Source organism: Coturnix japonica, chromosome 1, assembly GCF_001577835.2.
Source record: "Coturnix japonica isolate 7356 chromosome 1, Coturnix japonica 2.1, whole genome shotgun sequence".
In the NCBI taxonomy this organism is placed as follows: Eukaryota; Metazoa; Chordata; class Aves; order Galliformes; family Phasianidae; genus Coturnix; species Coturnix japonica.
Genome location: NC_029516.1, coordinates 39,841,678 through 39,866,233, shown reverse-complemented (window position 1 = coordinate 39,866,233; position 24,556 = coordinate 39,841,678). Strand labels below are relative to the sequence as shown.

General features: G+C 35.7%; 1 long non-coding RNA gene across 5 annotated transcripts in view; it reads left to right on the top strand.

The window, feature by feature from the left end:
• The window catches only part of LOC107311446, a 51,407-nt gene that overhangs the window by 15,842 nt on the left and 11,009 nt on the right, over positions 1–24,556 (top strand). Inside the window, exon 1 of one of the 5 annotated variants that reach the window (XR_004306779.1) lies at positions 19,119–19,447. The exons of the other annotated variants lie outside the window; for them this stretch is intronic. This is a non-coding gene — a long non-coding RNA (uncharacterized LOC107311446). Of the gene's footprint in view, positions 1–19,118; positions 19,448–24,556 lie in introns of those variants that run through there. 5 annotated transcript variants of the gene reach the window in all.

Genomic DNA, 24,556 nt, shown 5'->3' with positions numbered 1-24,556 from the left:
ACTATCATTGTGTTTGAAACATTTAATATAATTATTGGTATTTTCTGCAGACAATGACGTTAAAAGCTTCTGGTTCCCAACTAACAAGAAGAAAAGCTATCACCTTTGTGTTGCTTAAAAGATCAATACAATTACCAGGTTGCAACACACTGAAGCTTTGTTCTCACTAGAGTAAAAAACCACCAGATGAGATTGATGTCTGTTATTATTTTGTTGTGATAATATGAAAAATTTTAACATTCACTGCATTTATTTTGAACTAGGTTAAAAAAAAAAAGAAAGAGATGTTTCTTACAATATCTGCTTAAACTGAGTGGGATTTTCCTCTCTTGACCTCTCAGGACACAGAAAAATTTAGGACTATAATTTAGAGAAGCAAATTGTTTTCTTACATCATAAATACCAAAACTCTTTTAGAAACCAGAGATATATACATTTAACATGTCAGTCCATGGTAATGTGAACTTGCACAAAAATTTGACTGCCTGGATACTCCAGGGTAAGTTAATGTAATCCTTGTAAACTTGCTTTTCAGAGTAGAGAGAAAGACTACATGAAGGAGAGAAAAATGTCAGAATTCAAGTATCTTCAAGAGCCTAGTGTTTGTCAGCGTAATGTGTAATTAAGTTATGGCCTTATTCCCTGATTTCCCTTACTCATGCAACATTGACCTCAGTGACGAAATTGCTTGTTTGTACTAAAACAGGGGAAGAAAACTTTGTCAATATTGGTCAACAAGAGAGCAATATTTTTTATTATGTTACTTCTTTCCAAGGAAGTCAATTCCATATCAACTGTTGTAAGCTAAGAAATAGCTATAAGGGCCAGAGGACAGTCACTTCCCACAGCTCATATCTTACCCAAACCAGAATAATTCTTACTGTTTATAAAGTCATTATGAACTTAAAACAAACTTTAAGAAGGCAAATGAGACGTTTATGCCAGCTCTGAAATATTTGCAAGACCAAAAAAGATATCTTTGCTAGTAAAAATAAATGAAAAATGTGGTTAAAATCTTCATCTGTATTATTAAATGTAAGGAACAAGAAACAAGAAACACGCAGCGATAAGGCAGTGTGTGGGTTCACTTAGAAACACTGAGTTATATCTCACAGATATTCTCATACAGCAGGTTTGTTCTCCTCTTATATTTTGACAGATGTTTGCTATTTCCAGGCTGTATGTCTTGGATAACTGTCCAAATCATTTTACTTTTCACAGTTCATTGCTGAGTGCCTAAAACAACAGTCAGCTTCTTGCAGTGAATGGAGTGGAACAGGGCTATGTGCGTATCAATCATAGTTTGTTTCAGGCTTTGTTAGCTTCTCTAAGACCACATCTCAGTTTGATTGTAAGCTTTGTTAGCTTCACTAAGATTATATCTTAGATTCATTGTGCACATACAATCCTGTAGACATAAAATATTGACCAGTCCTGGGGCTAGGGGTGGATTCAGCTGCACGTAGTCTCCTTATCTCTATGCTTCAAGGAGTTAGAAAGCAAAAGAGTCAATTCTGAATCTGTGACTCAACAGGATGACCTTCTGTATGCATGTGTTCAACCCTACCCTCTATGCAGTAAATAATCAAGTATATCCAGCCATCTCAAATCTTGTTAAGTAGCTGCTTTAGTTACAATTAAGCTTCATTAAATCACTATATTGTATCTACATTATATCAGTAAATATATTCTAACTAACCTCTCTCCTCTGAGTGCTGCGTAGCGAAGTTTCCCATTCACAAAGCTGGGATGTGACTCTAATCTTCAGCTCCTGGCTTCCTCCCAAGGGGTAATTATCCATTGCAGCACCCTGGTGTCTGCGGAGGTGCCTTGACACAGCACTTTGTGATACCAGGGTTCATTTCACTCTTCTGTCATTGGAGTACTTTGCACTTTTGTGAAGAAGAAATGTAAGCTTGATAAGAGGAATTAGAGAGCTCGATTCTCTACTTCTCTCTACGTCTCTCTACATCTCTCTACTACTCTCTACTATCTCTATTGTGATAACCTCTGTATTAGGAAATAAATCATTTTTCCAGTACTGCAGGGCATGCCAATGCAAAGCATAAGCAGGGAAATGATTTGTGAGATTACCTAGTCTGTTTCCCTACCACTGTGAAATCATTCCCATGAACATGTTTTAATCACTCTATCTCCATATCCAGACAATAACCTATATTTACATATACTGATATTTTAAACAATGGGAGTTTTGCACCTGCAGGGAATAATTGAGCTTAAATAGCCTTCTATACGAATTTTGAACTACTAAACTAAGTTTTATTTTACCCACACTACTATTAAAAATGAAAAAGGCCATTTTGTATGGAAAAACATCTTAAAGGAGCTATAAAAGTGCTTGGCTTTTATTTCTGCAATTTTTGGGCAAAATTCTGAAGAGAACAAAACTGAAGATTTCAATATTAGAAAGATCTTGGAATGGATTTTATGACCAGTCTTGTTTATCCGAAATTCAATACACAATTGCCATGTACAATTTTTCAGGTATATTTTTTCAAAACATTTACTTCTGTTTTCTGATGCCAAAATTTGTTTTGGCGCCTTAAGGGGTGAAGTCTGTAATTTTGTAAGGGCATCAGTGGGACAAAGATGGGTCAGGATAATATTTATTTTTGCAGCTCATTAGAAGAAATAAAAATTGAGTTCTAATGTACACATGGAGTTTGTTATTGTGCTAAAAATCTATTAGGAAAAAAAGGCTTTTTACTTCTAACTCAAGAAAATTTAATATGGCATCACTGAAGTACAGTAAAAAACTCAGTGCACTGTAAAGTCACTTTTTTAGAACAGAACCACATGTTCAGTATTTACATGACAGTATGCAACAGTTCCTGGATTGAATATGTTTATTAGGTACAACTGGCTTGATTCTGCTCTCCTTGCATCTTGTGTAGTCATTTACACCTGACGCATTTCACTTCACATTACGTGCTTCTTTACGAGATTTTAGCAGCATAAAAGGGTCAGAAAGTCAGTATTATGACTAAGGAATAATTCCATTCTTTTCATGGAGAGGTCTTTTATCTTTCCTCTTCATAAACATGTAAAGACAGACAATAAAAGCTATAATTACAGAATGGAGTGCTCAACTACAGTACTGAAGTATATGAGGCAAGTGAAAACTAGATCCATTGAATTATGTGACAGATCTGGCATAGATCTTCTGATTGTATTTTCCTACTGCTTTCACGTCCTGCAAGATGGCAGGATTCCGTTCAGTTTGTGAAGATTAGCATGTAAGACGACAACTTGTCTTGACTCCTACAATGCAGCTGAGGTGCATCATTCCTGTATGTGAACATTTCATATAATACTTCTGTATTAAGTCAGTGAAGTTTTACCCTCTTGAAGGACTTGACTGAAATTGTCTTCAAATTCATACCAATATATATTTATCTTTATTTTTTCCATTTTTACTTTTTTTAATTTTATTTTTTCCTTTCTTGCTATTTTTAAACTTCTCATGGTATTTAAAAACAATAATAATAATAAAAAATAAAAACTTTCTCAGCTTAATTTGCAAGCCCAGAGGTATAAAACAGAATCACTTTTAATACTTTATACATGTTAAAATTTCTGTCTTTAAAATTACCTTATTTCTGATATTTACTGAGATTACTGAATGCACGTGATACTGTATAAGATCTAATAAAAGGGAATCTTACTACTGATAAATGAATTTTTGTTATCTCAAGGAATTATGTATTTTTCAAAGCAGAATACTTCAGCTTGGCAAAAACTCACTAGTCAGGCTTTTAAAACTGCTGAATGTGCAAGCCACTTTGCCTTTCCTAAATTAACCTGAACCTAAACAAACTTGTCTCTAGAAAAATAATAATAATAATAATAAAATGATAAAAGCAACAAACAGCTCCTTTCATGGATGAACAGAAGAAAAAATAAGAGAAACAAAAATTTTAAAACTCTCATTGAATCATTTTATTCCTGTTAGTAGACACACTATTTACGGATGAATGCTAAAACAATTTTACATCCTAGCAGGGACTCACTGTTGGAGGTACTTGGAAAAAAGATATGTTTTAATACAGTATAGTTGTCACTCTTTCCTCCTTATATATGAGTATCTCTTCTGAATAGGAGTACGTCTTCCTTCTACATATGATTATACATATATGACATATCTCTTAAGCTTGTCTTATTTCTGATGACAATTATATATGATGAGAATTACACCACTAGCCATCTCATGTCCTTTCACCTATGTTGAATTTTATCCATTCACACAAAAGACCTTATATCGAGCCAGAAACTACCAGGTTGGAATTTTCTTTGTTTTAGAAGGAAGTGTATCACTAAGCAATACTGAGGTTCCTGAAAAAAGACCACAGAACTGAAGACCTAACAAGTAACGATGAAAAATTTCTAAAAATCAATGGAGGAAATCCACAGAACTAGATTTAGGCTACACTGGCAGACAGTAAAAGAGAGTTTTATTCTGATTTTTACTAAATTAAAAATATGTGGAAAAAGTCATGGCTTCTCCAAAAATGAAGGAATTCAGTGCCTACTATAAGTGAGTAATTCATCTACTGGAAAATTGGTTTTATTTGTACTCATTTTATTCTGAGACATTCATGAATGAATTACAGATACCTTCATGGTCAACATTTCTCCCATTTCCCCTTCACTTTTTCTCATGGCATGGATCCATGGGTTCCCACACTCCAATAGTCACAGAACCAGCCTGTAAACTGTTGACACAGAGGCAAGTGTGTGAGGTGCTGGAGGTCCTCTTTGACATCCTTGAATTCAAAACAGAGACAGAAACCTCAGTTCTATATATGCCACAGGGAATCTTAACCACAAAATTAGTTATTGGACATAGCTAGCTCTTCAAATTTCTGTTGAGGGCAGAATAGTACAGCTTCTTTAGAGGAGGAAGATTCAACATAATGAGAAAATAAACCGAATAAAACACAGAATAAAGTATGTGACAAATATGTAAAAGAAAAAGCTTACGGGAGGTCCAGGCTTCTTTAATTCCAGCTTTATAACCAAAGGGAATGGAGAAGGAATATTTATATGACAGATGACTGAAGTTACTGTAATGTCAAATTTCTAAGAAATGTAAACAAAAGTCAGTCTGTGGTTACAGAAAAATGTTGATCAATAAATCACAAAACAGAAGCATGATGGCTCTCACAGCTCCCTCCCTGCATTTTTCCCATTGGTGCTGTAAAAAGCTGGAGTTTTTCATTTTTAGGGATTTTAATCAATAAATGGAAAATAATCTTGTAGAGGAGTGCTGATATTTAATATAAAATCTGCTCTATAGACTCATACTGTCAAATATTTTTCTTGCAAAATTCAAGCAAATAAAATCCTTCATTCTCATTTGCTTGGCTACAGCACAAGAAGGAGGGGAACAACTTATTTTATTTGTTTTGTTTTGTTTCTTTAGTTCATTTTTAATTTAAGCTACATGAGTTTCCAAAGACAATATGGAAGTACCACCCACTGTAGGAGGAGATGAGGTTCAAGAATGTGAAAGTCCTGAAAGTAGAATAGGTAAAACATCTCTGCTTTGCACATGTAGATTTGTCTCCATCATATTCTGAGTCCTTCTATAATATTGAACTATGAGGGAAAAATTCAAGATGTCTATGAAGAGCAAAGAGAAATGCCTTTATAAGCTAATTAGTTGCTGATGCAATCTTCTTAGCATGCAGTGAGATTAAGCAATGGTTACACACTGACAGTCTTGTGAGTTGAGGGTTCAGATATGAGTTCTAAAGGAAGGCTTCTAAGGAAAACAGAAAGAAAAAAAAGAAACAACACAGGAACAGAGAAAATTTTGTATGTGGAAAAAATGTTACGAAGCCTCTATTCTTCTTTTTTGTTTCTATGCTGTGGTAGCAAACTTGCAATGAGCTTGCTATTGTTTTTGAAATAAAAACTCCAACCAAACTTTTATTGTTGTGTTACCCAATCAAATAATAGCAATATGAACAGCTGTTGATTCTAATGATACTGAACAAACTCATTTGACTGCAGATTATATGGCAGGTTCTGAGCTCTAGAAATAAACTGTCAGGACTTTGACTTCAATCTATCCAAAGGGAAAATCATCAGTGCAGTTGAGGATTTAGCTAACATTTCAAGCCAAGCATCTGAGTAGCTTGATGGAACTTTTCCCAGAAATAGGGGGAATAAATGGTGACTGGGAATTAGGCCTTGTTAACTAGTAATATTTTACTGTAAGGAATAAGCATTTATTTCACTTTATTCATATTTGTCCGTTATTCACTTAGATTGCAGACTTTGCAGCATGAGTCATAAGCTCAGGAACGGTTTTCATATGTATGTGTAAATCAGTATCACATAAAAGGGGAGAAGAAAGTCACTTCTGAAATTGTAGTTAAAAGCCAGATAGTAAAACTGAAAATGGAGAAAATGCGTGCTTTTAAATGAAAGGAAGGTCAAGCAGGGGGATGAAATTATATCTTGGTAAAATCTAACAAAAAAGATGAGAGCTTTGATTGGAAACAATTTGCCGTAATAAAAAGAGACATATTGCAAAAGTTGCAATTTGTTGTTGTTTTTTATAGAGATAATGACAATTTACTTATTTAATTGACATCCGTGTTGTCCAAAGTAGATGCCCCAGCATTATGTTATTAAGGATGTGGCAGTTCAATGGAATCCCATTCTGGAATGCCATAAGAAGAGCTGAAAGAAGTTGAAATTGTGTTATTTTCTCTGGAATTTCAACTAGAACAAAAAACCTTCTGCTATACAACAGTCTTTGCTGAGCTTTGTCATATATAATAATACAGAGGTAGTACAAACTATGATTCTACTCAAGTTGTTCTATCCAGAGACCCCACAGAGATATCAGCCCAACCTCCAGAGGCCTCTCCAAAAGGTAGATTTATTCTACACTCATTGCAATTGTAGCTAGCACAGACCAAGTCAAATTCTGCTCATGAAGCTGTTTCTAGTGGGACTGTACTGGTCAAGAGTTCACCAAAATTCAGTGTTTCTGTTGGAGTAGAAGGTCATGAGGTCTCCTGAGTGCCAATCTCCATCTCCCACACCAACCCACTAGCCACATTCCATGTCTAGCCAGAATACTACAGAGTCAACAGCACAGGTTTTCTGTCATTTCTGTTGAGTGCATGCTTGAAGAAAAACATTGTGCCTTACACAGTGTTGCTGCACTACCCATTTCTTTTCTGAAAGTACTCTGGTGCTCATTACATGCTGCCTAAGAACTGGGTAGCTAATCTCAGCTCTCATCCCATATACTTCAATAAAGAAAGGCTGATAATTCAAGAAGGCAATTTATGTTCCCTAAGAACAAGGACCAGTTGCAATATCATTGTGTCTCAGTGCTCACTATAGAATTCACTTCTGCAAACATGTGAGACTGTACCAAGGAATAGTCTCAAGCCATATCAGCTTATTTCATCTGCAATATCTCTTATTTTGGGTATGTAGGCTACCAGGTTTTATGGACGCACAGGCTCAGGATGATTGATATGATGATCTGACAGTAATGGTTTGGCAAAAAATTTATTTTGTAAACAGTTGATGGAACATGCAGAGATGATTGCACTGCAACTTTGGGACCATGCTTCAGGATGGAATAAACCTTAGTTATTTATCAGGAGCTCCTCCTAGAAGGATCCATCAATAAAGACTTAAATTGACACAAGAAAAGAAAAAACAAACAGTAGTTCAAAGTCAAGCAGCATAAATGTAACCTGAAGACCACCAAGGCTGAGATTCATCTCAACTGGCCTGAGTTGTCAATGCAGTAGACACTGGAGGAGGCAGGTGTGTGCTTAGAACAACAGGACAAGGTTACTTTCTCTCTATGCTTCTTGGAGATATTGGCTGAATCGCTATTGACCATAATGGCAGTTTATATCTGTGAAATCCCTCCTTTTTGCAGTTTTAGATATTTTGTAGTTATGGAAATTGTTTATAGCCTATTTTTTCCACTAACAAAATGTAGCAAAATAAAAGCTTCCAGATTCCTAATGTTCTAGTAAATTCCTCTACATTTGTATGCTTAAATCATTTAATTTGATCCACATGCTGAATGCTCGGATATCCATTAGCTTGTTGATTTTGTCTTTCCTTAAATCTGCTTGATGCACAAAATAATAGCATTAATTATATAATTCTGCTAGTAAACTTTGAACATCCTCCTAGAAATATAAGTGTGCGTCTCATCAGTAACCACTAACTTGTGAATTACCCTAAGATTCCTTACAGCCATCATAAGACTGAAATCAGTGCAAAAGTTTCAAGGGGTGTGATATATTTATGTACGTGTGCTGCTCTGATTTCTTTCTCTTTTAAAATCAAGATTTTTACATTGTGAAAGTACAGCTGTATTTGCAGATATGTAGTTATAACCTTTTTAGTGCTTTGGGAGACTTGTTTGAAGACTGCAACAACTTTACTAATTCAGATGAATGAAGTCAATGCCAAATTTTCCTATTTTTCGTCTCCCTAAGCCAGATGTGCATTATTTTAACTCATGAAAAACAACTAGTGTCTTTATTCTCTTTCTTTTTCTTCAAATTTAATGTTTATATATGTTTAGAAAAGCGGCCTACTTTTATATTATGATTTAACTAGGGTGATGAGTTGCTAACTGACAGAAAGTTCAACCTTTCCTCACCTTCCTCACCTGTTAAAACTAAATGATATTTAGAAGAACTATTAACATGTGTAAGAACTTCTTTATGGTAAGAGTTATGGGGCAATGGAGTGGCTGTGGAACACTGAGTAGTTGTGGAGTCTCCTTCTCTGGAAATATTCAAAACCTATCTGAATGCCAGCAGTGCGACCTGTTGTAGGGTTTCTGTTTTAGCAGGAAGGTTGGACTCAATGGTCTCTTGAAGTCCTTTCCAACCCCTGAAATTGCATGGTTGTTCCATATTCAAAGTGAAGAAAAAAAACAATCCATCAAAAAAACACACAAATTTCTTTGTAAGATGAACATATTTTAAAGTAAAACTTTTAGAAGTATACTCTATGCAACAATCAAACATTTTCATTTTGTACATTCACCTTGGTGTTTTCAGAGTTCTCAGTTTCATAGTAAAGAGTGAGTGTCAACAGGACAGAACCAGGCTCCTCTCAGTGACATTCAATGGTAGGACAAGAGGTGATGGGTGCAAGCTGGAACATAGGAGGTTCCACATAAATATGAGAAAAAAACTTCTTCACAGTAGGAGTAACAGAACACTGAAACAGGCTGCCCAAGGAGACTGTGGGATCTCCTTCTCTGGAAACATTCGTAACCCTCCTGGACATGTTCCTGGGTAACCTGATCTAGATGCCCCTGCTCCTGCAGAGAGATTGGACTAGATGGTCTTTCAAGGTCCCTTCCAATCCCTGACATTCTGTGATGTCCATCAAGTTGTTAAGAAGTGGCAGCCACCAAGCCTAGAAAAACTTCCCTCCGTTTTATTGTTCAGTGTGACATTACGTGGAATATCCCTTTAGCTAATTTGGGTCAGATGCCTTGATCTTGTCCACATACACTATGTGGCAGTCAGCTTTTTTCAGTGTATTTGTATTTAGAGAAATCAGTTTAAGAAGTTTAGACTCTTTAAATGTACTGTGCATTTTAATGATTTATGTAGAAAAGGCATTAAAATTTAAGGCAAAAATTCTTCCTTGCATAAGTTATATCTTGCACATTGTGTACTTCTTTCCAACCTGTCATTTCTGGACATACAGGCATCATGAAAGAATACAACTGAGATCTGTCATGAATCTGTGACAGAGCTTTTCATGGAAGTTGCTGCTTTACTCTTTTATTAAATATATTGTAATATCTTGTTCTAAAATCCTAAAGTAGACACTGTTTCCAAAGCATTAACCATAAAAATGAAGTTAACATGTATAACTGTTGAATTGGCCTCCACTGTGTTGAAAACAAAATATTCCATCTTCTCTTGGCAGATTTTGTGATTATCTAGGCATGGTCCCAAAAGCACATTTTGCTGGGATTGCTTCTTCCTGTTTTTGTTTTTAAACTTGTTAATTCAGTAGCTATAATAATTGTAATTAGTTATGATGAGCACAGAAAAAGGATTATGCTCTACTATTTATTATAATTTCTTCTTATTATTAACTTTATGTTAGAAAAATATATACAGCATTACACCTTCTTCCAAGGGAAGACAAACGTAATGGAGAATCTGTAAGTCCAGATACAAAAGAACAAAATATTTCAATATTTATCTACACAGCTCTGAAGTTCACAGAAACTCAGACTCCAATTCAAATGTTAATGAATGCTCAAAACTTTAGGCAATAAATATGATTAAATCTCTGTTAGTTTTGAGTCACTTTTATGGATCCATATGAAGTCAGAAAATATCATTAATATCTCATTAAATATTAATCATTAAATATTAGCCTTTCCATATTTAAGGGGAGTTTATAAATGTGAGGGAAATCCACTTTTGACATGGGTAGATAGTAACATGACAAGGGAGAATGGTTTTAAACTAGAGGAAAGGAGATTTAGATTAGGGATGTCCAGGGATCTGTGAATGTTTGTTTGTGGTTTGTTTTTTGTGGTTTTTTGTTTGTTTGTTTGTTTTAAGAAATAAATAAATGTTTTCTTGTGTTGCTTTGTTTTTACAGGAAGATAAGCTAATAATTAACACAATTACATAATAATAATTTCCAAGTTAGGCTGGAGGGAACAATAGGCAAAGGAGACTGAGAGAGATGAAAACCAAAAAGAAGCATGAAACTACATTAACAGATGAACCTCTAAGTGTGGGAAAGCAATCCCAAGTGCAGTGGGGATTATACAGCTTTAGTAGGGAATCAAAAATACTCACAAGGCACAATGGTACTTTAGCACACACCTGTTCAGAACTGCTAGTCTTATTACCAATTTCATGGACATGGATAATGCAACTGGTCGCTGTCTCAAATAAAAACATAACAAGCTCCATAATGTTCCTCTTCTAGTGTTTGCTTTAGTGAGATAAACCCTTGCCTATGAAGACAAGGCTAACTGGCTAACTTCAGAGTTAACTGATGGGTATTTTTTTTCCACATATGAAATCCCAACTATGAGATCTCTCTTTTTCCCCCGAATGTGGCATATTTCCCAACAGATTTCCAAGCATATGTTTCCATTTGCTTCTGTGACATCTGATGTCTGGCTGCAGATGCAGAGGATCAACTCTGGTTGCTGATTCCCAAAACTGTCTCAGCAACAGGATTCCTCCTGGAAATAGCTCACGGAAAACCAGTGAATCAACATGCACTTCCCAACTCTTCTTCCCCATGTCTTTTTACCCTTTGCCTTAAGAAGCATTATGTTGCAGGACAGATCTGCTGCAGCAACAACAGAGCTTCCCAATACATAGGGAGAAAACTTGTGGAATAATATTCAGCTGCTCTTTACCCATAGTGCAATATAATAAATATATTAGTGCATACCTGTGCATAATAGATTACCATGTGCTAAAAGAGAGCAATGAATTCCAAGAATTGGAGGAGTCAAACCAATATTTTCTCATAGTAATAATGACAGTAACATACCATATGCTTTATTGCTATGCTTCATTATCCTCCCTGTCTTTTCATTTTTGTCACACTTACCAAAAAGCTAAAATGGTGGGCTTAATGCTATCATTAGTGTACTTCCTACTACCCTTTTGTCAGCAGTAACTCTCAAGTTTGACAGGCAGAAGTCTTTAGCTTTTTAGACTTTTCTTAATTCTTCAAGCCTTGTGTTTCCTCACTTTCCTTCATCAACTGCATCTGTTTTCTTCTTCCTTAATTCCAAAGTCAAAGAATGTTTAGTGTCCCATCAAGGGAAACAAAAAAAACCCATGCAGAGTTTACTCATGTTAAGCTCCCCAATTCATTTACATTTGCTTTGGGAAAAAAAAAAAAAAGAAAAAAAAGAAAAGAAAAGAGAAGAAAAGAAAAGAAAAGAAAACAGAAATCAAACCTGTGCAAGCCCACAGCTGTCAGCAGGCAGCAGCTGTCAGCGAACCAAATTCAATCACTCTTCAGTAAGTCACAACTTTCAGCTGAAGAAACTTTCTCTTTTTCTTTTTTTTTTTTTTTCTTTTTTTTTTCTTTCTTTTGTTCTTTTTCCTTCCTGCTAAGAATTACACAAAATAAAACCTTCTATTCTGAAATGCAAACAATCAGTGTAACTTTTCAAGAAGGACTAGTGTTTTATTCTCATCTTTTTTGCTAATACAAATACAGATTTTATTCTTTCCCGCTCTTTCTGAGGCTGACCTGCCCACTGAGATTTTATGGTGTTAGAAGTCATAAGTGGATCACTGCTAGTTCTGCTGTTATCTCACTCCTTGCTATAGTAAATGTAGAGATATGTTTGGGTGAAACACTGCAAGTGAAGCAAGGTGAGCTGCTTGGGTCGAAAAAATCTTCTCACTGCATAAAATCGTAACTTCTCCTGGAATAGTTAATGTTGAAGTAATGATAGAACCATGAATTTTTGTGTTTCATTCTTGCCATAGAACGCTAACCTGAACTTATTATTTAGGGATTTCACCTTAACTTTCATTTGAACACTGAATACCAGAGGTGCTTCTTTTGAAAGAAAAAGGTTGGATAACTGTCTTATTTTTGACTTCTCTATACTTTTTGGAATGTTTTATTCATCATCTTTAGCAAAATTTCCTAACATGAAATTGTAGATTGAAAACTCCTGTATGAAAACATTCAAAAGCCAATAATCCCCTTGCCCTTTAGAGTGATGTTAGCCAGAATTCCCAAATCTTTTATCTAATCCAAAGACTCTTTCAGTCATGCCACAGGCAATAAGAATGGTGCCATTGTCTTCTACTTTTTGTGAATATATCACAAATTATAATAGTGTGTTGGTATGTGCATATTTCCTCCAGACTGTTAATTCTAATGGAATCTCCCTTACTAAAGGAGAGATGTTCATCCTGGGCTCTCTTGAACGTAAACACCTGAGGTTTGTGATGATGTGCATGTATTAGAGGTTGAAAATTACACATATTTGAGTTTGGCATATCTTCATCTGTGGAGAAATTTGCTCCTAAGATTAAGTCCATCTTCAAAACACTTCAGTCATTGTAGTGATCCTTATTTCAAGTGATCTTAGATCTTCTGAGCACCCAAAAATTTTGTATAGCTTCTTGGGTCTGCAGCTTCATGGAAAGGAGAGCAACTCTCCGTGGAAACCGTATTGTTTTCCTTGTAAGAGGCTTCTCCTCTATCTTGCTCTTGTGCAACACAATATAAAATGCAGAGAATGAGGACGGGTACTGTGGGGTTATTGTCTTCCTGAGAATGGTTTTAAATGCTGACTCTTTCTGCATATCATTTCTATTAATTAAAAAAGGGGACAAAATGTATGTGACAAAATAGCAATTTCTGACCCAATGAACTTTTCCAGTAAATATTCAGGCACTGAAATGTTGCAAGTATGCTATCAGGAGTATTATATTAATTTTACATTTGAACTATAATTTATCATTTCAATTTCTTATTGTAACAGATGGCTTATGAAAATTGCTTATTTGCATGTTCTTAATATTGAAATTAACATCCTTTTCTGATATTTTGTTAATAATAGCATATTCATTTAATGTAACATGAAGAACATGACTGAAGCTCAAGCTATTCTTCCATTTTAGTGCTTCAGTGGCATATTATTACATCTTCCTTTCTACTTATAAAAAAAGCATCATTCCTCAGCTGTGTTCTAGTAAACTGTTTAGGAGTATGGGACTGCAAAACAAATTGGGATCATTGTACAGAAACTAGCACAAAAGAAACAAGAACAAATGTTAAAAGTGTTTGACTCTCGGAAACAGTGATCCAAACAAGTGAGTAACGTAGACAAAACATCAAGAAACTGTCATGAGACTTTTTTACACAAAAGCATACTGTGGCTTCTCTTGCAGTATGGCATTACAGAATATCGTTCAGGACTTCTGAGAGCAAAATCTAGTAAATATGGTTTACTGGTGGCCTTTATGTTTTCCTGGGAAATGGTGTTCTTTGTGTGTTAACTCACTCATAGATGAAAGGTAGACCACATAACATCATCACATTCAAGGAAGAATGTTCTATATAGATATATTTCTCTCACCATAAACTAGTACTGACAGTTTCCCATCAGCCATACTTTAATAAACTAGAAAAAGGTAGTGAGTCTTGCTTGTCAAAAATAGGCTCTCTCTCTGAGCCTGCTTCCCTGCTGCTGTTTTGACAGTAGCTTCATATACTGATGTGCAGCTCTTGAGGGACTTGATGCTTTGCCCCAGTTGCCCCTCAGTGACAATGTCAATGAGCATGACATCAACACAACTGCCTCCGATCGAAATCCAGTTTCTCTTCCTAATCTCCTATTTCTCTTTAATAACATCAATTAAAAGAAAAAAAAAATGTTGCTAGTTGGTAGGACACAAAAATGTTTCCCTTTATTGTTTCCCTGTCCTTTTTCTCTTCAAAATAGAAAAGAGTGGGGGAAAAAAATAACAATCATTTACTTCAAAACTTCCAGACATTAGCTACCTTTCTCTCTTTCTCTTTCACTCTCTTTCTGGCAAAGCTATGAAAAGAGAAATGCAGTGCCATGAAAATCAATTCAGGTTTTGCTGCTGACTTCAATAAAACAAGGATTTAAATATTGACTTTATTCTGTTTTCTGCATTTCCTTGGAATGAAATAAAAGTTATCTTGATTAAGCTAATTCACATGTTGGGATGAAGTATAGATCAAAACTAATTGTGAAGCCTATCAAAAAACTTCAGTCACTAAGAAATGTAATATACAAAACTTAACAGTAAGAAAAAAATACTTCAGCTGTTTTTACCAATCTGATTTTCCAAGATACATTCATGTATGGATTTTACTGAACTGTTAAGAGTTAACTGTATAACTGTGGCACTGCCAAGAGCACCCAGACAGAGTCTGAGAATTCAACTTTCTTATTTTCATTATTACTGAAAGCTTTATACTGCATATTGTCATTCCATGCTCTTGGTATCTTTCATTAAAACTGTTTTCTTTTCTTTTTTTTCTTTTTTTTTTTTTTTTTTTGAATATTATATGTTCTAGTACTAGATGTGCTTAGTAAGTAAAATCAGCTAGTGAAATTCCCCAGTATAAAATGAGCAAATAAAGTACCTTGCTTTTTATTGAGAAAATATGATCTGCATGGAAGGTTCAAAATGAAGATTTTAATTTTAATACAAAAGAAATGAAAAACCCACCAGTGCTGGCTCAAACTTTCGTTACATCATCTTACTGAACAGTGATCCCTATTGTTTATATAAGAATGGTCACATAAACAGTGTCATCATGATTTATTTTATAACAGATACAAATGTTGAGTGGATATTGTAAAGCTTTAAATCAGATATGTTTACTTTGCATTTACCTCTGTACTTTGGAATTAAGGCATTCCTTAAAGTAACATTACATTGCCTACATGACTTTTCTCATTGTAGAGTAAAAGAAAAGTCCAAGGCTTTCCATGCTGACACAACTGAAGTATAGATCTTCTAAACAATCTGTTACATACATGCTATATTAATAAACTCTAATAAGCCTAGATTGCAAAAATGCATTACAGTGTTATTCCCTTAATGTTTCTTTTGGCAACCCTTACTGATTTAATCTAATTCAGTAAACACCCACAGGAATGTATTGTTCTGATGACAGAAGACAACACCTCTACTAGCTGGAAGTGCTTCAGCATAGCATTAACATTTTATATTGATTTATGTAATATTTGTTACAGTCTTTAATTAAATCAAAGATCTACAGGAAAATGAAGAATCACACACTATTTGTGTTAGTTGTCATGAAAGAAATTCAAAAGGAAGTGGAAGTAAAGACACGTGCATTGAGGTGATTTCTTGAAGCATTCAAATGTATGCTATTGAAAGCATGTGTTGCAGTTACTGGTGGGATGTCCTAAGACTTTTCACAGAGACAGAAATCTGCTCATTTGAGCAAGCCTGAACTCTGCAAGTGCTTGGCAGGCAGTGTTTTGCTGCCTATGAATTGGTAAATGAAGTTTTTTGGATGACCTTTTACCAGCAAATTCCTCAGGCACACAATGGCTCCTCCAGGCAGTGATCCAAGCACTTTGCCAAGAGGAGACCAGGCGTCCTGAAACCATAGGAGGAATTACGATACGTAGACATCATCAAATCATCACCATAAACTCTTCATTTACATTGAGATAATAGACAGGGGTTTTCCCTGACTTACTCTGGCCAGAAGGTGGCTTAAATGCAGCAGACTCCATCTCTGATTGGATGGAGGAAGCCAACAGCCAAGGGCCATTTCAGTGAGTGCACTGGCAGTGGCAGTTTATAGACAGTTTTCTGGGAAAATAATGAAAATAAGCAGTAAATATCATCAAAGCAGCCTACAAGTAGAACTATGAGGGTGGGAATAAAGGTTTAGGGTTTTCTTGAAGGTACCAGGTAGTAATTCCCATACTGGGACATCAGAGTATAATTTTTAGAAGTTATTGCCAAACACACAGTCTAAGTATTATTGACTTTTTTTTTTTTTTTTTTTTTGTGTGTGTGTTAGGAATATGAAGAAAGTCTCATAGTTACAAAGTTAATGATAACATAGCTAAGAATCTTAATATTCTTTTCTGTTTATCTATTTATTTACTTATTCATTTATTTATTTATTTTTACAATGATATAGGCATTGAGTCTCAATGTCACCTTCTATCAAGTAGGCACAGAAGCTTCTATCTCTCCCTTCTCCTAACCGCACTTCTTGCTCTCTTCATGTTTGTTCTTTCCCAAGACACATTTTTCATGACTCATTTCATTTTACTGAAACTTTAGAAGGTTCCTGTCTTCATAATCTTTGTTCTTATTCACCCTCATTTCCTCTCCCTGAGAGCACATGCCTCAGAACAAAAGGCAAAATAAACTGAATAAATATAAGTCAACATAAGAAATTATTTAATTTACTGTTTCTATTAGAAAAACTGACAATTTTGAAATCTATCACCCTGAGATCCTCTAGCACTTAGACATATTGGGAATCAGGAAAGACTTCTGTCAGCACAGAAAAACTTTTCTTCTTCACTTTGTGCAATTGAGAAGGAAAATGTTAAACTCAGCCACATTTTAATGTATAAAGAAAACTGTCATTGATCCAGAACTGAATGTTGTTCATTCTGGGCATTAATCCAGAATAATTCATTGGGGAGGTAGGGATAAAGAGAGGGAGCCTACATTTGGAGAGAGAATGAGGATGTTTCTCTGGCAGGAAGATTTAAAGCATGGCAGCTATCTGAAACTGTTCAGGGAGATGGCATCATACAGTGACACTTAAGGCAGAGTGGTTGCACAGGATCCAATGGACATGGTAATTGGAAAAATGTGAAAGCATGTGAAATATGTATTTGCACACACTCCTGAAGCTGTAGAAGCCTGAGTACTTAGGTGGATGACCATTCTCCTCCATAGTTTTACGTGTTGAATGACATGGAACAAGCTAATCCTTGTAGTCTTTAGTGAAGCTGCACACAGAAGTTCTCCAGTGCTTCCCTCTGATATATCTCAAGGTAAAGGAGATTCACTGTTAGAATTTCTAAATTTGTTTGAATTTCAGTAACATGACCTGTGGTTAACAAGTATAACAAATGCAAACCTGAGTTACACAGGGTTTGAGTACAGTATTTTGAGTAGCTCAGTAGATGATTCATGGAAAGGTTAATGCATAAAACTGCAAGGCATCGTTTCTTCTGCCATCAAGCCTCTCCAACAGATGGTGCTAATACAACCAGGAGACACAAGGTCTTCTGGTGACAGTATTTCCATGTGCTGGAGTGCAGCATTATTAAGTACACTAGGATTGGTGTTGTCTGGTGTCACAACACATTTCCACTCAGGCTGCATTAACAAAGAGTAGCAGCTTCTGGAAGAGCTGCAGGGGTTAATGTGGACAGCCTGGTGTTAAGATTTTTTAGATGTAGGGCACAAGGAGGATTTTGGGTACACTGTTGGGATGTATAGGTAAATGAAGGAATAAAACCAGAGGTCAGGCCGAAGGAGATCCTTGGTCTGACTCCAACCTGTGTCCACCATCTTTGAATAAGGGCTTATTGGTGCTTGGTCAGGATTGCTGATGGACACATCTGGTTGGTGCCTTCCTGACCGTTCTTTTATTTATTACCCCTGCTTACCTAGAAGGCATATAAAGACCTGTAACTCAGCTACCTGGTTCAAGAGCCATGACTTTTCTCAGTGCTGTTTCTGTTTCTGAGGAGTGTCTGTGTATTGATCTCTGTTGTCTCTGCTGCACAGATTTTCCAGAAGGCTCAAGTCACTTTCTGATGAACTGGTTTGGGTGTTTTTGTTTGTTTGTTTGTTTGTTGTTGTTTTGTTTTGTTTTCTGTTTATTTTTTCTGGAATTTTTTGTGCTTCCATTCTGTTAAGGGGTCAAGGATGTCTGTGCCACTTACCTCACTTAATCCTAGACACTGGTGAAAAAGTTGTTAAAAACATATTTTTCTGCATGACTGAACACTGCTGTACACAGAGTATATGATACTTTAAACACACTGAATTTGATTATCCTGATGCGCATTATAATATCTAAATATATACATATATATTTCCTGTAAACATTATTATATACAGTCAGTGCAATAAGAATGGAAGGACATGATCTTATGTAGCTTTGGGAAAGATATGAGTCATTGCTATTTTATATCCCTATAAGTGCAAGGAAGTCTCTAACCCAACTGTAACTAGGTTAGCAACATTTTTCCCTTCCACTGTCCTCTTTTGATTTAGTTGATGTGACATTCCCTATTTCTTAAATCATTGCATAATGCTACAACATGTTGTTAAAGGCTTTCTTTTTTTCTAGATAATGATGTGTAAAGGAAGGATGTAGACATTTTTCATAGGAACAATTCACATGAAATTAATTTGTACATAATCTGAAATATAAAGATACAATAGAAAAAAAGAATAAACAAAAGCTGCAGGATGGAAGGTCACATTTGGAGAAGACAGCAGAAGCCCTGAGTCATGAAGAAAGATTTATAAGTCCATAAAAAAGAAAGCTGGGAGAATCTGTAAGACATGTAAGTCATTAGAGATAACTGCTGCAGATACTGAAGATGGTGCAGAGACAAACACGCTTCAGCAAAGCAGGCTGTTTAAACAGTCAGAGAACTGAGCTGTGAAATGAAGAAGCACATTTTTAAAGAAAGAAATGAAAGACCTGGGACAAAGACCACGGCTGATTGTAAACTTACAGGTTAAATCCCTGTGAGACTTGAAGTAATTCTGATGTCTTCATATGGGATCACTTGATTTATATCTTATGTTTTCCAGAGACAGAGAGGAATAAAGGAGATGAAGAGATGTGGAGAAAAAAACTGAATGTGAACCAAAGGAACGATGTGGGCCACTTTCCATAGTACACTTTCATTTGTACTTCATATATAACTTTTAATATAGCCAAATATTAGACCTTCTTGTTATAAAGTATTATATGAGGCAAAACAAACAAACAAACAAACAACAACAACAAAAACAACAAAAACAATGCAAATGAAATGCTGGAAATTTTACTGTGGGTCCATTAGCATCATGATTTCAGTTAGAAAGACATTCCCATTTTATAGCTGGTATATCGTGAAGGTCATTCTGAGGGCACGTACAACTACATGGGTTAATAAGAACCTAGCACTTCTATAACATTTGTTCCACCTCTGCTGTAAAATTTATATCCACCTTTAGTTACTGAAGATTTGTCCAGAACTGATATATTTTATCTTTAATCCAATTAAATGCTAATTGAGGTAAAGTTTGTCATTAATCATACAAATTTTATAAAGGCGTGCATTTTTTTGTATTAAAATTTGGCAACATTTGCACTTAATACACATATTAATACTGACTAAATTCTAAAAGTATCTTGCGGTTTCTGTGAGGAACAATATTGAAATTAATTTTGTAATTGTTCTACTTTAATTTAATATGTAAATCAAATCACCAACAGCATAGTAATTTTAGATTGCAATATTGTTCTGGGAGTGATGTAAAATGACAGACAACATTAAATGAAATAGTTTGGAAAACAGTGATCTGTATCTGGTTGTAGTTAAATAAAGCTGGGAACATCTTGACCTCCCATACAGCCAGATGTAGAAAATGTACTTCAAAGTACATTACCAAAGTAATACAGAACTAATGGCTTGCAAATTTAATGAATGCTGTTCCTGAAAGAAATCTGAGGCCTCATAGTCTTGGAACCCATGAAAACAAAGCCTGTGTGCAAAGTACAACCTGATATTCTCTAAATAATCTGGAAGAAGTGACCTGCCGTCTACAGATGGGTAATTGCTTCAAAAGCAGTTATTACCTACTTGGTTAGTGTTTTGATTTATTTCACTTAGCAATATGTAACATCAGCTGCATCTTTTACTGAGATCATTATATATTTAAAATATGTAAATATAAAATATTTAAAAATAATTAATTACACAGAAGTATTTTTTAAAAGATGTAAGCAGAAATATTTCTAGAATTTTCAGAATTTGCAGTTAGCGCATGGAAACATTCATTTAAATTTACTTGCCTACTAATAAGACAACAAAATCATTGTATATGCCATTAGAGGAGAATAAATAACATTTATTTTTCCAGCTATAGCAAATTGATGTTTCAGGTTTTAACTACTAGTACAAAAAGCCAGTCTGTCATTTAAAGAAGAATGCGTTAATGTCTTTGTGCTGTTGTTGTTGTTGTTGTTTTTTGTTTGTTTGTTTGTTTGTTTTGGGGGGTGGGGGGTTGGGGGGGTGGAAATCATGTTTCATTTTATATTGCTTCCAAATAGAAAAATCAAATTTATTAAAATTACTAGGAACTCCTTTGCTCTTTTCAGTTGTTACTTTTTTTGAAGGTGTTGGCCTTTAGTTGCATATTCTCCTTAATATTATAGAACATTGTATTTTGTATTTTACGCAAAACTGCTTCTTTCTGTTAGATCATAGGTTCAGGGTCTTTTTTTCATTGACTGTGTTGCATAGCGCAGTCCGTAAATGACTATACATACAGATGCACATCACACCCAGTCTGCAAAGAGAGGTTGTTGACATCAGCCTTTTTACTTGTGCTCCATTTCTTTCTGTTCACCTGCACTTTTGAGAAGGAAAGCAAAAAACGAAACACCCACCACACATCCAGTTGGTTCTGCCTCAACAAAATGGAGGAGTAGATGCCTTGAAGAACTGATGGCAAGATATGAAATCGTTTACCTCCTTGTCAATCACTTAAACATGTTTTGGGTTAATAGCCACTGAAATCTTTTTCCAGCAGTCTGCTGCCTAAGTAAAAAGTCTGTAGGTCATTTCAGTACAATGTCAGTACACTGCATAGGTGTATCTCAGTAACAAGTATCAAAACTGTCATATCTGACAGGGAAGCCAGGAAATGCTATTGAGAAATAAAATATTGTCTCTGATAAACCATTCCCTTAGGACTACTGGGACATGCTGAGAGAAAAATGAAGGTGAATCTTTCCCTGCAGCCTTTCTTTAGTGTGTACAATTCACACAGGACATGTGTATATACATAATGTGTTTGTGTGACAAAGTTGGGTTGTCCATACAGCACAGCACTAGGTGAACTTTGCTCAGAGCATTGCCTTCAATACTGACAGTCACCAGCACATAGATTTCCATTTGACTATTTATCTTGTCTGTATCAAGAAAAAAAATCACCCCTTGACTCCACCTTGCCTGTACTTAAATAAATGAATCACAAATAGAATTACTGTCAAACAACTCAGCAATTCTGTACTTCTGATGAAAGCTCTTTCCCCTTGGCCCCTCCTTGCAAACACTTAAGTAAATTAGCACAGGATAGACAAAGCGATATACGGATCAAAGGATCAAGTTGTACTAAATGGCACAGGACTATTAATGCCCTCCTTGGAGACAGAAAATTCACTTTTGCTTCTGTTTTCCAAAGGTGTGGCCACACTGCAAAAGTTGCAAGTTAGAATCACTTAACTCTCTCCATCTCTTAGTGTATGCATCTATTTCAATCCACTTATCAGGCTTATGCCACAAGAAAATAAATTGCTTTAATCCAGTTTTTCAAATGCAAAAATTTGAGAATTCCTTAATTATGATGCCTGGTTCTATCTCCTTCATCATCCTACTTTCCCTCTATCTTCTGGAAAGCATCTAAATTCCCAATTTATAAGCTTCTGAAGAATGAGCCATTTCATTAGGTGCTCTGAGAAAGCTTTTCCAGGAGCAGCAGTGTAACAGGGATTGCCATCCTGTAAGAAATGTGATATGGCACTCAGGAAAATCTCATATTTGGGGCCTCCAGTTATGTGAAGAACAGATTCTTCAAAAAAGTACTGATTTCACTTCCCAGACTACCCACAGCACTAGCACAGGCCTCCCTGTTTGGGTCTCCTCACCCCTTTCTGAGCTCGCTTAGGGTAAGAACACTTGAGAGTTCAGAGAGCAAACATTAGAGAGAGGCTTTCATGGTTCATTTCTGTGCAGCACAATTAGGCAAAAAGCCTTTTTCTTCAGGAAAGTGTCAGTTTTTGTGAGGAAGGATCTGAAGGTAGGCTAAGAAATGGCTCCAAAATCATGTCCTGCACAGTGTAAGCCTACTACACTGCAAGCATCACATGTCCCTATGCAAATCTGCCCATTGCTCCTTGCCCTGTAAGACATTATTCAGGCTCTGTCTCTCAGATGCACACGGCAGTGCAACTGTGTCCCCTGCACAGCCAGCTACAGAACAAGTTAAGATGCCCCTTGTGACAGGAAGTCAGACTACCTAAAGAAACAGTTTTCAACTGTAAAATAGCCCTTCAGCTGGGATTCATGAAGGATCAGATATTAAGAAGATGATGGTTTGGGGATAAGTTTACATCCATCTGTCAGCTCTGCTCTGGAAGGGATGTCACTAGTTTCTGAAGGCAGCTGCCAACTGTAGCTGTGCCAGAAGAGCACGTTCTCCCCCCAGGCCTAGTTGAACCAGCACTGACTAACATGTCCCCACCCAGGAGAGCTACTTAATCTACTTAATACAAATACCTTGAGTCAGGGCCCTGATTGAGTTTCAAGACCTGTTAGGTCCTACTGGTTAGAGGAACAGATTGTATCCCGTTAGCAAAAGGCAAGGTCAAAGGTAGCTTTGAATGCATTACAATCCAGGGGCCATTTTAACCTTCCTGTGTTTGCCCTTTTTAATCTTGTAGTTCTTGTTGCTTTATGAGAAATGAGTCTAGGCAAAGAGAGGACTTGGCAGTTAGTCATAATCACATCAAGTAGCATTTTTAAAGGAACAGTACAGATGCAAGCTTCTTTCTGGTTTATGTTTTGTTCCTCAGGCTTTTTAAGGTCTTAATGTTTCCCAAGTTAGTAAAACAATACAACTTCCTTCCAGACTGTATTTTTTCACAGAACAGTTTATAGGTAAGATTCTCTAAAATCAGCATCTCTTATTGTAATTCATGATATTCCCCCCAAAAAAGACTTGCAGCTCAAAACATAATCAAACCAGTCAGCCAAGAGCACTGTGCTTGGCTTTAACCTGGCCCTCAACATTGAATCATCCCCATCCTAAATCAGTCAGGCCAACCTTCCTGCTTTCTCATTCCCCTTAATCTTTGCTATTCTTTATTTTAACATTCTGTCACTTAGCTTCTGTCATCATGTTTGTCTTCTGATTGTGTGGCTTGAACAAGAGATCTTTCTTCAAAATGACACAAAATGGTTGTTGTTCTCATTTTTTGAATGACATATTTCTTGTGACATATATGACACTTGTCAACACTCATGAGATACAAGAGAGCACTGAAAAGTTTTGAATGATTAAAACAAGTCAAAGTCAGAGAAGGGCACACAAAACTCAGGTTTTCTTTCTTCCTTGAGACATTCAGGTATTGAACTGGAAGAGAAACAACATAGTTGGCAACTTTCACATTTCCATATAGCTCTTCCTGTTCTTGTCATATCAGAACACTTTTCAGGTGTTCATGAGTCCTCAGATTGCTTTGCTGGTTATGGTTTTGGCAGATAATTTATATTTCTTCCTTGAACTTATATTTTTTCATAGTACCAAGTCTATTATATAGAAGTACTGTATTTCAGTGCATTCCAGACACTACAATGTAAACTTTTATCTCATATTCCTTTTCAGATGCATTAACATTTCTAGAGCTTGATGTGACCTCACTCATTCTGATTTTACACTTATATAACTCTGCTGACTGCTAAGGAGTTGTCCTTAATTTGCACTAAATTGTTTTCACTGAATATTTGCAACTACACATACAAATGCCTGGTTATTTACTGTACTTCTACTAATGCTCTTGTTTTGAGTAGAAGAGGGATGTTACCATTTATCTTGTGCTGTCATTGCATACATCACAGTAGATAAGGTATTTTTTAATACTTCTATTACATTTTTATTTTTTAATAATTTTTTTAAATTTTCTTTCTTCTTAATCATCTTTCTTAATCACTATTTCT